Below are 15,866 nucleotides of genomic sequence, written 5' to 3'. Positions count from 1 at the left end.
CGTTTTGGGAGAGAGATGCTACTGGTCCTGGTCTAAAAGGGTTGCCCCTACCGCTGAGCCTGACCACTACAGTCCTCAACGAGTTGCCGACACGGAAGCCGGTATTTATATAGAACCGGCCCGTTCAGCCGGTTCTCACCGCATCATAGCCTGCCAGGAAGTGGTCCCCACAATACCCTTTATAATAGACCCTCAAGCTAAGTACCTCCGCAGCATAGGAGTGAGAGCTACCAGGCGATGAAGTACTGTATATGGTTGGCCACAAGTTTTCTATCAATTGCAATGTATATCAATACCTGTGGAGCATTAAAGACGGATGTCAAATAAAGCACCTTTTTGTTTTTATAAAAGTTCCTGTCGTCCATCTTTTTCCTATCTGCTTATTCACAACCAGGCTGGACCTACCCAGCACCCTGCGCCTACCCAGCACCCTGCGCCTACCCAGCACCCTGTGCCTACCCAGCACCCTGCGCCTACCCAGCACCCTGCACCTAGCCAGCACCCTGCACCTAGCCAGCACCCTGCACCTAGCCAGCACCCTGCACCTACCCAGCACCCTGCACCTACCCAGCACCCTGCACCTACCCAGCACCCTGCGCCTACCCAGCACCCACCCAGCACCCTGCGCCTACCCAGCACCCTGCGCCTACCCAGCACCCTGCGCCTACCCAGCACCCTGCGCCTACCCAGCACCCTGCGCCTACCCAGCACCCTGCACCTACCCAGCACCCTGCACCTACCCAGCACCTACCTACCACCCTGCACCTACCCAGCACCTATCCAGCACCCTGAACCTACCCAGCATCCTGCAAAGGCTTGAGAGACAGAGCACTGCCAATGTATATACATAGTTACACCCACGTCCAGCCTGCACCTACCCAGCACCCTGCACCTACCCAGCACCCTGCACCTACCCAGCACCCTGCACCTACCCAGCACCCTGCACCTACCCAGCACCCTGCAAAGACCTGAGAGACAGAGCACTGCCAAGTTGATCTGATGTGACTTCCTTTAGAGCTGGGTAAGAAGAGTTACAGTTAGGATTAGGGATAGGGGTTAAGGTTAGGAATATTATGGTTAGGGGTTAAGGTTAGGATTGGGGGTTAGGTGTTAAGGTTAGAAATATTAGGGTTAGGGGTCAGAGATAAGGGTTTTTACAGGTCTAGGAGTTAAAGTTAGGGTTCAAGGTCCCAGGTTGCAGTTATCAGCATTACCCCAAATGGCCCGGAATCCCCCAGACTCCCTGAGTCCCCTGTGGCAGCGAACTGTGCTGGTGGCCAAACGGCTGTGGCTAGCTGTCCTAGACCCATGACGCAAGCCCGTTTAAACATGCAGGAGATACCGGCAGCACCTGAGGACGGAGGTAAGTTTCTCGAGAAGCGGGAAATGAAAGTGGTTCGGTTCTGGAGACCCTCTGCTTCCCACCTAGGGGGAAATTGCTTCTGTAAAATCAGTGAAACTAGCGGAAGATCCCAGAGATCGCTTTGTGCAGCCGGGTGACACATATCCCCCCGCGAGACCTACGTGCGAAACGGAGTGAGGTGGCTTTGTCATTTTACATGCGGGAGATATGTCAGGCCTGGGTGTTATGGTAATAAGGCGCTTCCTGCTGTGGGCTGAATGGAGACAACCCCGTGAATGAGAAGGACGGGAAGAATGAGGTCATAATACACAATAACCCCCTGTATCAGGTCAGGGTGATCTTAGCCTTATAGTGACGGAGTGCCTCATGGCTTCCAAGGTTTCTGCCCTTACATAGAAACACAGAGTTTCACGGCAGATAACAACCACTTGTACCACCTAGTGTGCCCAAAAACGTATTGTGCCCATTCACATAGTGTGCCCATTCACATAGCCTGCCCAATAACTTATTGTGCCCATTCACATAGTGTGCCCAATAACTTATTGTGCCCATTCACATAGTGTGCCCAATAACTCATTGTGCCCATTCACATAGTGTGCCCAATAACTTATTGTGCCCATTCACATAGTGTGCCCAATAACATAGTGTGCCCATTCACATAGTGTGCCCATTCACATAGTGTGCCCAATAACTTATTGTGCCCATTCACAGTGTGCCCAAAAACATAGTGTGCCCAATAACTTATTGTGCCCATTCACATAGTGTGCCCAATAACATAGTGTGCCCATTCACATAGTGTGCCCAATAACATAGTGTGCCCAATAACTTATTGTGCCCATTCACATAGTGTGCCCAATAACATAGTGTGCCCATTAACACAGTGTGCCCAATAACACAGTGTGCCCAATAACATAGTGTGCCCATTCACATAGTGTGCCCAATAACATAGTGTGCCCATTCACATAGTGTGCCCAATAACATAGTGTGCCCAATAACTTATTGTGCCCATTCGGATAGTGTGCCCAATAACATAGTGTGCCCAATAACTTATTGTGCCCATTCACATAGTGTGCCCATTCACATAGTGTGCCCATTCACATAGTGTGCCCATTCACATAGTGTGCCCATTCACATAGTGTGCCCAATAACATAGTGTGCCCAATAACATAGTGTGCCCATTCACATAGTGTGCCCAATAACATAGTGTGCCCAATAACTTATTGTGCCCATTCACATAGTGTGCCCATTCACATAGTGTGCCCAATAACATAGAGTGTCCATTCACATAGTGTGCCCATTCACATAGTGTGCCCAATAACATAGTGTGCCCAATAACATAGTGTGCCCAATAACATAGTGTGCCCAATAACATAGTGTGCCCAATAACATAGTGTGCCCATTCACATAGTGTGCCCATTCACATAGTGTGCCCATTCACATAGTGTGCCCAATAACATAGTGTGCCCAATAACTTATTGTGCCCATTCACATAGTGTGCCCATTCACATAGTGTGCCCATTCACATAGTGTGCCCATTCACATAGTGTGCCCAATAACATAGTGTGCCCAATAACATAGTGTGCCCATTCACATAGTGTGCCCAATAACATAGTGTGCCCATTCACATAGTGTGCCAATAACATAGTGTGCCCATTCACATAGTGTGCCCAATAACATAGTGTGCCCAATAACATAGTGCCCAATAACTTATTGTGCCCATTCACATAGTGTGCCCAATAACATAGTGTGCCCATTCACATAGTGTGCCCAATAACATAGTGTGCCCATTCACATAGTGTGCACATTCACAGTGTGCCCAATAACTTATTGTGCCCATTCACATAGTGTGCCCAATAACATAGTGTGCCCATTCACATAGTGTGCCCAATAACATAGTGTGCCCAATAACATAGTGCCCAATAACTTATTGTGCCCATTCACATAGTGTGCCCAATAACATAGTGTGCCCAATAACTTATTGTGCCCATTCACATAGTGTGCCCATTCACATAGTGTGCCCAATAACTTATTGTGCCCATTCACATAGTGTGCCCAATAACATAGTGTGCCCATTCACATAGTGTGCCCATTCACATAGTGTGCCCAATAACATAGTGTGCCCATTCACATAGTGTGCCCATTCACATAGTGTGCCCAATAACATAGTGTGCCCAATAACATAGTGTGCCCAATAACATAGTGCCCAATAACTTATTGTGCCCATTCACATAGTGTGCCCAATAACATAGTGTGCCCATTCACATAGTGTGCCCAATAACTTATTGTGCCCATTCACATAGTGTGCACATTCACAGTGTGCCCAATAACTTATTGTGCCCATTCACATAGTGTGCCCAATAACATAGTGTGCCCATTCACATAGTGTGCCCATTCACATAGTGTGCCCAATAACATAGTGTGCCCAATAACATAGTGCCCAATAACTTATTGTGCCCATTCACATAGTGTGCCCAATAACTTATTGTGCCCATTCACATAGTGTGCCCATTCACATAGTGTGCCCAATAACTTATTGTGCCCATTCACATAGTGTGCCCATTCACATAGTGTGCCCAATAACTTATTGTGCCCATTCACATAGTGTGCCCAATAACTTATTGTGCCCATTCACATAGTGTGCCCATTCACATAGTGTGCCCATTCCCATAGTGTGCCCATTCCCATAGTGTGCCCATTCACATAGTGTGCCCATTCACATAGTGTGCCCATTCACATAGTGTGCCCATTCACATAGTGTGCCCATTCACATAGTGTGCCCAATAACTTATTGTGCCAATTCACATAGTGTGACCAATAACATAGTGTGCCCATTCACATAGTGTGCCCATTCACATAGTGTGCCCAATAACATAGTGTGCCCATTCACATAGTGTGCCCATTCACATAGTGTGCCCATTCACATAGTGTGCCCAAAAACTTATTGTGCCCATTCACATAGTGTGCCCAATCACATAGTGTGCCCATTCACATAGTGTGCCCATTCACATAGTGTGCCCAATAACATAGTGTGCCCAATAACATAGTGTGCCCAATAACATAGTGTGCCCAATAGCATAGTGCCCAATAACTTATTGTGCCCATTCACATAGTGCGCCCAATAACATAGTGTGCCCATTCACATAGTGTGCCCAATAACTTATTGTGCCCATTCACATAGTGTGCCCATTCACATAGTGTGCCCAATAACTTATTGTGCCCATTCACATAGTGTGCCCATTCACATAGTGTGCCCAATAACTTATTGTGACCATTCACATAGTGTGCCCATTCACATAGTGTGCCCAATAACTTATTGTGCCCATTCACATAGTGTGCCCAATAACTTATTGTGCCCATTCACATAGTGTGCCCATTCACATAGTGTGCCCATTCACATAGTGTGCCCAATAACATAGTGTGCCCATTCACATAGTGTGCCCATTCACATAGTGTGCCCAATAACTTATTGTGCCCATTCACATAGTGTGACCAATAACATAGTGTGCCCATTCACATAGTGTGCCCAATAACATAGTGTGCCCATTCACATAGTGTGCCCAATAACATAGTGTGCCCATTCACATAGTGTGCCCATTCACATAGTGTGCCCATTCACATAGTGTGCCCAATAACATAGTGTGCCCATTCACATAGTGTGCCCATTCACATAGTGTGCCCATTCACATAGTGTGCCCATTCACATAGTGTGCCCAATAACATAGTGTGCCCAATAACATAGTGTGCCCAATAACTTATTGTGCCCATTCACATAGTGTGCCCAATAACATAGTGTGCCCATTCACATAGTGTGCCCATTCACTTATTGTGCCCATTCACATAGTGTGCCCAATAACTTATTGTGCCCATTCACATAGTGTGCCCATTCACATAGTGTGCCCAATAACATAATGTGCCCAATAACTTATTGTGCCCATTCACATAGTGTGCCCATTCACATAGTGTGCCCAATAACTTATTGTGCCCATTCACATAGTGTGCCCAATAACTTAGTGTGCCCATTCACATAGTGTGCCCATTCACATAGTGTGCCCATTCACATAGTGTGCCCATTCACATAGTGTGCCCATTCACATAGTGTGCCCAATAACTTATTGTGCCCATTCACATAGTGTGCCCAATAACATAGTGTGCCCATTCACATAGTGTGCCCATTCACATAGTGTGCCCAATAACTTATTGTGCCCATTCACAGTGTGCCCAATAACAGTGTGCCCATTCACATAGTGTGCCCATTCACATAGTGTGCCCAATAACTTATTGTGCCCATTCACATAGTGTGCCCAATAACTTATTGTGCCCATTCACATAGTGTGTCCAATAACATAGTGTACCCAATAACTTATTGTGCCCATTCACATAGTGTGCCCAATAACATAGTGTGCCCAATAACATAGCCTGCCCAATAACTTATTGTGCCCATTCACATAGTGTGCCCAATAACATAGTGTGCCCATTCACATAGTGTGCCCATTCACATAGTGTGCCCAATAACATAGTGTGCCCATTCACATAGTGTGCCCATTCACATAGTGTGCCCAATAACTTATTGTGCCCATTAATTTATTGTGCCCATTAACTTATTGTGCCCATTCACATAGTGTGCCCATTCACATAGTGTGCCCAATAACATAGTGTGCCCATTCACATAGTGTGCCCATTCACATAGTGTGCCCAATAACATAGTGTGCCCATTCACATAGTGTGCCCATTAACTTAGTGTGCCCATTAACTTAGTGTGCCCATTCACATAGTGTGCCCATTCACATAGTGTGCCCATTAACTTATTGTGCCCATTCACATAGTGTGCCCAATAACTTATTGTGCCCATTAACACAGTGTGCCCATTCACATAGTGTGCCCATTAACTTATTGTGCCCATTAACTTATTGTGCCCATTAACTTATTGTGCCCATTAACTTATTGTGCCCATTCACAGTGTGCCCAAAAACTTATTGTGCCCATTAACAGAGTGTGCCCATTAACAGAGTGTGCCCATTAACAGAGTGTGCCCATTAACAGAGTGTGCCCATTAACAGAGTGTGCCCATTAACAGAGTGTGCCCATTAACAGAGTGTGCCCATTAACAGATGAGCCCATTAACACAGTGTGCCCATTAACACAGTGTGCCCATTAACACAGTGTGCCCATTAACACAGTGTGCCCATTAACAGAGTGTGCCCATTAACAGAGTTTGCCCATTAACATAGTCTGCCCATTAACATAGTCTGCCCATTAACATAATCTGCTCATTAACATAATCTGCTCATTAACATAATCTGCTCATTAACATAATCTGCTCATTAACATAATCTGCTCATTAACATAATCTGCTCATTAACATAATCTGCCTTTACATGCTAAGTATTATAGCATTGCCAGGGGAATCAGGCAGGGCAAATATTCTGTTTGCACATATTTTTAACCACTTTGCTACCAGACGGGTCAGCCATGCCTTGCAGAATATTATAATAATATGCAGAGCAATGCGATAACTCGGAGAGCAATGTGATAACACGCAGAGCAATACAATAACACGCAGAGCAATGCGATAACACGGAGAGCAATGTGATAACACGCAGAGCAATACAATAACACGCAGAGCAATACGATAACACGCAGAGCAATGCGATAACATGCAGAGCAATACGATAACATGCAGAGCAATAAGATAACACAGAGCAATACGATAACATGCAGAGCAATAAGATAACACAGAGCAATACGATAACATGCAGAGCAATACGATAACACGCAGAGCAATACGATAACACGCAGAGCAATACGATAACATGCAGAGCAATACGATAACACACAGAGCAATAAGATAACACGCAGAGCAATACGATAACATGCAGAGCAATACAATAACATGCAGAGCAATAAGATAACATGCAGAGCAATACGATAACACGCAGAGCAATACGATAACATGCAGAGCAATACAATAACATGCAGAGCAATACAATAACATGCAGAGCAATAAGATAACATGCAGAGCAATACAATAACATGCAGAGCAATACGATAACACGCAGAGTAATACGATAACATGCAGAGCAATACAATAACATGCAGAGCAATACAATAACATGCAGAGCAATACGATAACACGCAGAGCAATATGATAACATGCAGAGCAATACAATAATACGCAGAGCAATACGACAACACGCAGAGCAATGGGATAACACGCAGAGCAATGTGATAACACGCAGAATAATATCATGTATGAATATCAAGTATGTGAAGTATCATCAGCACTTCAAGTTATATTGTTACCACGTTGGCCATTGCCACAACCCAGTGCCAAACACAACTCTGCCCCTTCCACTCCCAGCACGGTGAAAAAGAATCCAAAACCTTGTGCAATCAACATGCTTCATTGTATAATAGTACAGAGTAGCTCTATACGGGCCTGCAATGCCTTGCAAAGCCACCCAAAGCTACTTCTTCTGAGACAAAATAGATGTGCAGTATAAGTAGCCCAAATGGGTAGGCAATGCATGATATGTGGATCTGGTATATAGTCCGCCTGCACCCTCCCACCGCCCATGCTGACCAGTATATTCCATTCTCACACTATGGATATTTCTGTGTGTGCTTGGGAAACATTAGGTGCAGTGAGGAGAAGCTGTCATCGTTTGCCAACGGCCTCCATGATAGTTTTTGTGTCTCAATTCTCCAAGTAGAAGATATAGCTGGTTTGAAGTCCTTGGCTATACTTTATACTGTTTTGTATTGCAGCATACTAATGTGTTGCCAGCCTCTCTCTCTTTAAAATGTGCTGTTCTATGGAGCTTATTCTGTAAGGTGTGATGGCGCAGGTGACGTGCTATCCTATGAAAAGTCCCATTGACTTTAGTGGGACTTTCCATGAGATAGCACGTCATCTTCACTTATCACACCTTACACAATAAGGGCCTATGTGTGTATATGTGCACTTGAGTGTGTGTATGTAAAGTAAGTCTACATTGAATCAGTGAGCCTCCATTAATTGGGTACATTTCCAGTGACCATGCGAGACTGAATTGGATAGGCGAGCCTCTCTTGAGTGACTGGACCTTCACTAAGCGAGTGAGTCTCCACTGAAGGATTGAGTCACTAATGATGCTATAAAACCATTGATTGAAAGCCAACGATCAAACGGGGCCTGAAGTTTTTACAGCAGATTAGGTGGGTGAAGGACTAGCTAGGCCAACTGGTTCTTATCTGATTCTATAACCTTCCAGTGAGCCAATGAGTAAGACTCGCTCCAAATCAGCGAGACTTGTCAATAGAATTGTTGACCTGGAAAGAGGTTACTAGGGCAGGTTATGTAATGGTGATATAGTGCTTACCAGCTAACTCGGGCTCGGGCAGTTGAGGTCATTGTGATAGGCGGGATGGTATACGTGTTAGTTAGGAAGCGTGTTTGACTGGAGAGGAGTCATTGGATAAGGGTTAGTAGAGTTCACGGGATGTCCTCATGACATGGGATTGTGTCATATTCAAGGCATTTCAGGCATGGAGAACCCAACGGACATGGAATATGCACCAATATATAGTGCTGCCGAGTAGGAGCACTTACTTAAAACATGCTAGGGCTTCTATGTACTCAGGAAAAAGCCAATCCGTCATTGACAAATGTGATTATTATATATGTACGTATATATATATATATGTATATACATATATATATATAGCCGCCAATGTATGCAGCACATGGTTGAGTTACAAGGTCCAAGAATGAGATGTATAATCACTCTAGAAAGAGTAAGAGGTATAATATCTGGATAGAGGTATGTGTCTTTGATATCTGGGTATTAGGAAGGGGTGAGAGGTGCCTGGTGTTTTTGTATTAAATAGGGTGCAAAAGTTATGTGTCCCTGGTGTTTGTGTATTAGAAGGGGGTGAGAGGTATGTGTGTCTGTGTATTAGGGGATGATAGGTATGTATCCCTGATGTCTCTGAATTAGGAGTGAGTGAAAGTTTGTGTCACTGATGTTTGTGTATTAGAAGGGAGTGAGAGGTATGTGTCCCTGGTGCCTCTGTATTAGGAGTGGTGAGAGGTATGTGCCACTGATGTCAGTGTTTTAGGAGGGCATGAGAGTTATGTGCCCCTGATATCTCTGTATTGGGAGGGTATGAGAGGTGTGTATCTTTGATATCTCTGTATTAGGAGGGAGTGAGACGTATGTGTCCCTGATGACTGTGTATTAGGAGGGGGTGAGAAGTATGTGGCCCTGATGTCTGTGTATTAGGAGGGGGTGAGAGATATGTGTCTCTGATGTCTGTGTATTAGGAGGAGGTGAGAGGTACGTGTCTATGATGTCTGTGTATTAGGAGGGGGTGAGAGGTATGTATCCCTGGTGTCTCTGTATTAGGAGGGGTGAGAGGTACAGTGTGTGTCCCTGATGCCTTTGTATTAGGAGGGCTGAGAGGTATGTATCTCTGATGTCTGTGTATTAGGGGGGCTGAGAGGTATGTATCTCTGATGTCTGTGTATAAGGAGGGGGTGAGAGCGGTATGTATCCCTGATGCCTGTGTATTAGAAGGGGTGAGAGGTATATGTCCCTGATGCCTGTGTATTAGGGGGGGTTACGGGTATGTGTCCCTGGTATTTCTGTGAGAGGAGGGTGCTAGAGGTAGGAGTTATTACAGTTCTGTCCCAGATGTCTTTGAGAACAGGAGCTAGGTGTACGTATGTCTGGTGTTCCTGGGAGGGTGGGGGGTGGAGGTACATGTCCCAGATGTCTCTGAGAACAGGAGCTAGGTGTACGTATGCCTCGTGTTCCTGGGAGGGTGGGGGGTGGAGGTACATGTCCCAGATGTCTCTGAGAACAGGAGCTAGGTGTACGTATGCCTCGTGTTCCTGGGAGGGTGGGGGGTGGAGGTACATGTCCCAGATGTCTTTGAGAACAGGAGCTAGGTGTACGTATGCCTCGTGTTCCTGGGAGGGTGGGGGGTGGAGGTACATGCCCAGATGTCTCTGAGAACAGGAGCTAGGTGTACGTATGCCTTGTGTTCCTGGGAGGGTGGGGGTGGAGGTACATGTCCCAGATGTCTCTGAGAACAGGAGCTAGCTGTACGTATGCCTCGTGTTCCTGGGAGGGTGGGGGGTGGAGGTACATGTCCCAGATGTCTCTGAGAACAGGAGCTAGGTGTACGTATGCCTCGTGTTCCTGGGAGGGTGGGGGGTGGAGGTACATGTCCCAGATGTCTGTGAGAACATGAGCTAGGTGTACGTATGCCTCGTGTTCCTGGGAGGGTGGGGGGTGGCGGTACATGTCCCATATGTCTCTGAGAACAGGAGCTAGGTGTACGTATGCCTGGTGTTCCTGGGAGGGTGGGGGTGGAGGTACATGTCCCAGATGTCTCTGAGAACAGGAGCTAGGTGTACGTATGCCTGGTGTTCCTGTGAGGGTGGGGGGTGGAGGTACATGTCCCAGATCTCTCTGAGAACAGGAGCTAGGTGTACGTATGCCTTGTGTTCCTGGGAGGGTGGGGGTGGAGGTACATGTCCCAGATGTCTGTGAGAACAGGAGCTAGGTGTACGTATGCCTCGTGTTCCTGGGAGGGTGGGGAGTGGAGGTACATGTCCCAGATGTCTCTGAGAACAGGAGCTAGGTGTACGTATGCCTGGTGGGAGGTATGTGTCTCTGATGTCTGTGTATTAGAAGTGAGTGAGAGGTGTGGGAGGTATGTGTCTCTGATGTCTGTGTATTAGAAGTGAGTGGGAGGTGTGGGAGGTATGTGTCTCTGATGTCTGTGTATTAGAAGTGAGTGAGAGGTGTGTGTCCCTGATGTCTGTGTATTAGGAGGGGGTGAGAGGTACGTGCCCCTGATGCCTGTGTATTAGGAGGGGGTGAGAGGTACGTGTCCCTGGTGTCTGTGTATTAGGAGGGGGTGAGAGGTATGTCCCTGATGTCTGTGTATTGGGAGGGGGTGAGAGGTATGTCCCTGATGTCTGTGTATTAGGAGGGGGTGAGAGGTTCGTGTCTCTGATGCCTGTGTATTAGGAGCGGGTGAGAGGTACGTGTCCCTGATGCCTGTGTATTAGGAGGGGGTGAGAGGTTCGTGTCTCTGATGTCTGTGTATTAGAAGTGAGTGAGAGGTATGTGTCCCTGATGCCTGTGTATTAGGAGGGGGTGAGAGGTTCGTGTCCCTTGCGTTTGTGTATTAGAAGTGAGTGAGAGGTATGTGTCCCTGATGTCTGTGTATTAGGAGGCAGTGAGCAGTATGTGTCTCTGATATTTGTATGAGAAGGGGTGCAAGGTATGTGTCCCTGATGTTTGTGTATTAGGAGGGGATGAGTGGTATGTGTCCCTGATGCCTGTGTATTAGGAGGAAATGAGAGAGGTATTTATCCGTGATGTCTGTGTATTAGGAGGGAGCGAGCAGTATATGTCTCTGATGTTTGTATTAGGAGGGGGTGAGAGGTATGTGTCTCTATGTCTGTGTATTAGGAAGGGGTGAGAGGTATGTGTCCCTGGTGTCTCTGTATAAGGAGGGGGTGACAGGTACAGTACGTGTCTCTGATGCCTGTGTATTAGGAATGAGGGACAGGTGTGTGTCCCTGATGCATGTGTATTAGGAGGGAATTTGAGAGGCTTTTATCCGTTATGTTTGTGTATTAGGAGGGGGTGAGAGGTGTGTGTCTCTGTGTCTGTGTATTAGGAAAGGGTGAGAGGTATGTGTCCCTGGTGTCTCTGTATTAGGAGGGGGTGACAGGTACAGTACAGGTCCCTGATGCCTGTGTATTAGGAATGAGTGAGAGGTGTGTGTCCCTGATGCCTGTGTATTAGGAGTGAGTCAGAGGAGTGTGTCCCTGATGCCTGTGTATTAGGAGTGAGTCAGAGGAGTGTGTCCCTGATGCCTCTGTCATATGGTTATATTTATAAACCTCCAGCAGCATGACATCACACGGATATCTCTCTTACCTTTACCGCCCGGTCCTCAGTTCATGGCATATCTCTCTCCCCACAAGATGACGAGGGACCAGACAGGTAAAGATAGCAACAGAAGAGGATGAGAAGCGGCAACGCTGTCCGTCTTGAATTGGCCCCTAACGAGAAGGATGGGGGTAGTAAATCCTTCCCAACTTCCCCTGTCCCCCCCACAAAAAAAAACATCAACACCAAAATAGGTCACGCCAACATCCCGTATCCCAGAACGCCTTGCAGCCAACAGGATGACAATCTGAGACAGTGATATCCAAAGGGTCCTTTTCCCTGCCCACCCAGGGATGCAATGTAACCCCAATGCTTCGGGTATGTGGTCTGCTGTTTAAAGGGGGAGGGTGAAGTCGCTTCCAGGTGCCAAGGAGAGAAGATGGTGGAAAGCAAGAAGGGGAAAAAAAAAACACAAGAAGGCAGCAAGGGGGGGGGGGGGGGGTGGAGAGGAAGAGCCAAAATCCCTTAAAATAAGACCGGAAAAAATGCTACCCTTACTGAGCAGGCGACAGCATCACAGAGATAGATGGGTAAAGCTGACATCAAAAGCATCGAATCGCGGTGTATTCCCCACCCTCTGTCACACACACACAGCCTCGTTTGCTAGTCTGCATGCACACACACACACACACACACAGGGTGTCACAAACCATTCCCAGTTAAAGAGACATCACCATTATTATCAATAATTCACGACTCCGGGCATGCCTCCTCCCTCTCTCCATCTCCCTCTCTCTCTCTCCTTTAGCCCCCTCCTTTTGCTGTCTCTGTCCCCTCCTCCTCCTCATCCCCGACTCTGGACACAAGAATTGTTTTGCTTTTTTTTTTTTCAATGTGCGGTGCATGGCTATCTGTTTTAACCCTTTCTTTGCGTTGCAGGCCTCTCTGGCAGAGAAGGGGTTAAAACATGTAATAACCCGCCGCTCGTCCGTCCTCGACGCCGCCTTTTTACGACTTCTCCAGCAATCATTCCCTGTCGGTTCTACGCGGCTGCGACCGGGGTGCGACCTTTTTAGGTCCGATTTTCAAGGGGGTAAAATATATATATATATATATATAGATGCCTGTACGTATCTATATATTTGATGTATTTACATAGTGCTAACAGTGTGCACAGCACTTTACAAAACAGGCATTGAAAGACATAGTACATAGTAGATGAGGTTGGGGAGAAAAAAAACACACAGTATATCCATCAAGTTCAACCTGTGCTAAATTTAGACGACAGATACTTTATCCTATAGCCGTGCTTACAGTATATTGATCCAGAGGAAGGCAAACTAAAAACCCCAGTGTCATATCATCCAATGATATCTCATAAGGGGAAAAATAAATTCCTTCCTGACTGCAAGAATTGGCAATCAGATTACTCCCTGGATCAACATCCTTCCCATGTTTACTTATTTGGTTTATCCCTGTACATGCTAATAAGTGCAGCAAACACATAGGGACAGAATAAGGAGAGCAATGTCTGTCCGGCAGAGCGGGCAATCAAAATGAGCGATGTTTCCGAGAACGGAAAAAAAAAATTAAATAATCGTTTACACCTGAAAGCTGGGGTTTTTTTTCAGGCTGTTTCTTTAACACACAAAAATTTAGATACAATTTGTGTGGCAGAGAAATAGTATAGTATAAAACTCGGGTAAGAGAATGCTGCCCTAAAAAGATTACAATCGAGATACTTTGTTTCGAGCGCCGTTGTGTTCTCTGCCCCCGTCCTGGGGAAACAAAATGGATGCCAAATCGTAAGGTAATAGGATGATGTTGCAGCTTCCTATTGGCTGAAACTTGGGGGGGCTGTCTCAGTGGATTAATAATAGAGCGATTCAACTCCTATACATACACAGGAGTTTATTTATCAAAGTCTTCTAATTGGAAAATTGCGGTAAATTGCATTAAAGGTGCAGTCCCCAGTTTTCGAGCTGCTTTTGATTTGATTTTGATGTAAGAAGGCCCAAAGCCTGCAGCAGTGTTCTCATGGTATCTCTAGGTTATTCTCTCTCCATTCTCTCTCCACTCCAGATCCAGAAACTGTTTTCCGTGCAGTCTACAAAGGATCAGACCAGAAAAACAGATGTCTTATTTTATCTTCTCAGCTAAGTTTCTGTGAGATCTAATCACTACGTGAGAAAGGCTTAGCAGCCATATTAATGTACGTTTTAGGCCAATTTCTTAAGAATAAAATACATTGTTTAAATTTTTTTTTTTAAAAACAGACAACAAAACAGACATTTAACTGAAGAGTATGTGAAGAAATCTTCAAATATATTTTCATATATATACACTGTGCTCAGCAAAAACAGGGTCCTTTTATTTTTCGGCATATCTTGCTGAAAAATCACTAAAATGTTCATGAAAATGTGAGCAATTATAGGTCTGTCGCAGCAGATTATCACGTTTAAGGCTAAGGCCCCGCTCCCTCCGTCAGCGCTCCCGCACTGCAGACAGGCGGGGCGCTGACATACACAGACCGCGATATGCGGTCTGTAGGGAGCGGGAGGTGGGCGGGAGTGGGAGGTATGAGCGGGAGGGGGGGCGTGGCTTGAGCGGTGGACCCGCTACTCTCTCCCCCCCCCCCTCCCTCCCTCCACGGGCTCGGGCTGGCACTCATACACACACGCAGGCACTCACACACACTCACACACACACGCAGGCACTCACGCACTCAGGCACACACACACACAGACAGACACTCACGCTGCTTTCCCTCCACACTCCACCCCGCTCCCCGAAGCCTCTCCTCCTCCCGAAGCCTCTCCTCCTCATTGGCTCACAGCCACACCACGTGATGCGTCAACGCTAGGGATCACCATTCTCTTGTATCCCCTAGCGGCTGACGCGTCACAGCGTATAGTGAGCTGTGCAGCCAGGGGGGACCGGCTCGGCAGGATTCCCCTGCTGGTGGGGAAAGCCCGTGCAGCCGCCCGCGCCGCCGGGCGCACCGGGTCCCAGGCCTAAGAATGATTTGATAATCTAATAGATTCTTTGGGATTGGTGACGGAGTGATCACCGCATTACGTGCATAGTTACAAAATGGTGCTTAGCGAAGAAGATCAACGCGTCATAAGAGTGGTGGAGACAGAGCAAGAATGCTGGTCCGAAACGCTTACCCAAAATGAATCCTGATGAAGGACGGCCGCTAGGAGGACTGAAAAAAACAATGGTGTTCTCGTCTCCGAGCGCGCGTTTCAGCAAGAGGACATTTAGCGCCCACACTGAACTCAAAGTCTATAGTAATTGTAGTGTTTCCGATTAGATTGTCACAGTTTAACACATTTACGATTACGAAGGGAAAACGCCTGTTTCTCGTTTAATGAACATGAACCTCCCGCAGTGTATCTGGTACTTGTTGCCACAATACAACGACATCAATTTACTTAACATCAGTTGATTGTCTACATTGTGCTTCTTATGTAGTGCTAATTTACATAGCAGACCAACAATTGTGCAAATATATGCTGAAAAACGAAAGGGGTCCCATTTTTCCTGAACACGTGTGTGTGTGTGTATATATATATATATATATATATACACACATCTCACACACACAC

The 15,866-nt window shown here is 46.4% G+C and overlaps 1 protein-coding gene across 11 annotated transcripts in view; it reads right to left on the bottom strand.

Annotated features, from left to right (window-relative positions):
* FBXL16 (F-box and leucine rich repeat protein 16) overlaps nucleotides 1-15,866 on the bottom strand; it is a 65,472-nt gene that overhangs the window by 25,637 nt on the left and 23,969 nt on the right. For 5 of the 11 annotated variants that reach the window (XM_075566226.1, XM_075566224.1, XM_075566222.1 and 2 more), the window contains one exon: nucleotides 12,304-12,428. The exons of 2 other annotated variants lie outside the window; for them this stretch is intronic. The gene's annotated coding sequence lies outside the window, so the exon portion shown is untranslated. 4 more of the 11 variants (XM_075566220.1, XM_075566219.1, XM_075566221.1 and 1 more) reach the window with 4 other exon arrangements.

The sequence above is a fragment of the Ascaphus truei genome, chromosome 11, assembly GCF_040206685.1.
Source record: "Ascaphus truei isolate aAscTru1 chromosome 11, aAscTru1.hap1, whole genome shotgun sequence".
Classification (NCBI taxonomy): domain Eukaryota; kingdom Metazoa; phylum Chordata; class Amphibia; order Anura; family Ascaphidae; genus Ascaphus; species Ascaphus truei.
This window is presented reverse-complemented; position numbering and strand designations above follow the sequence as displayed.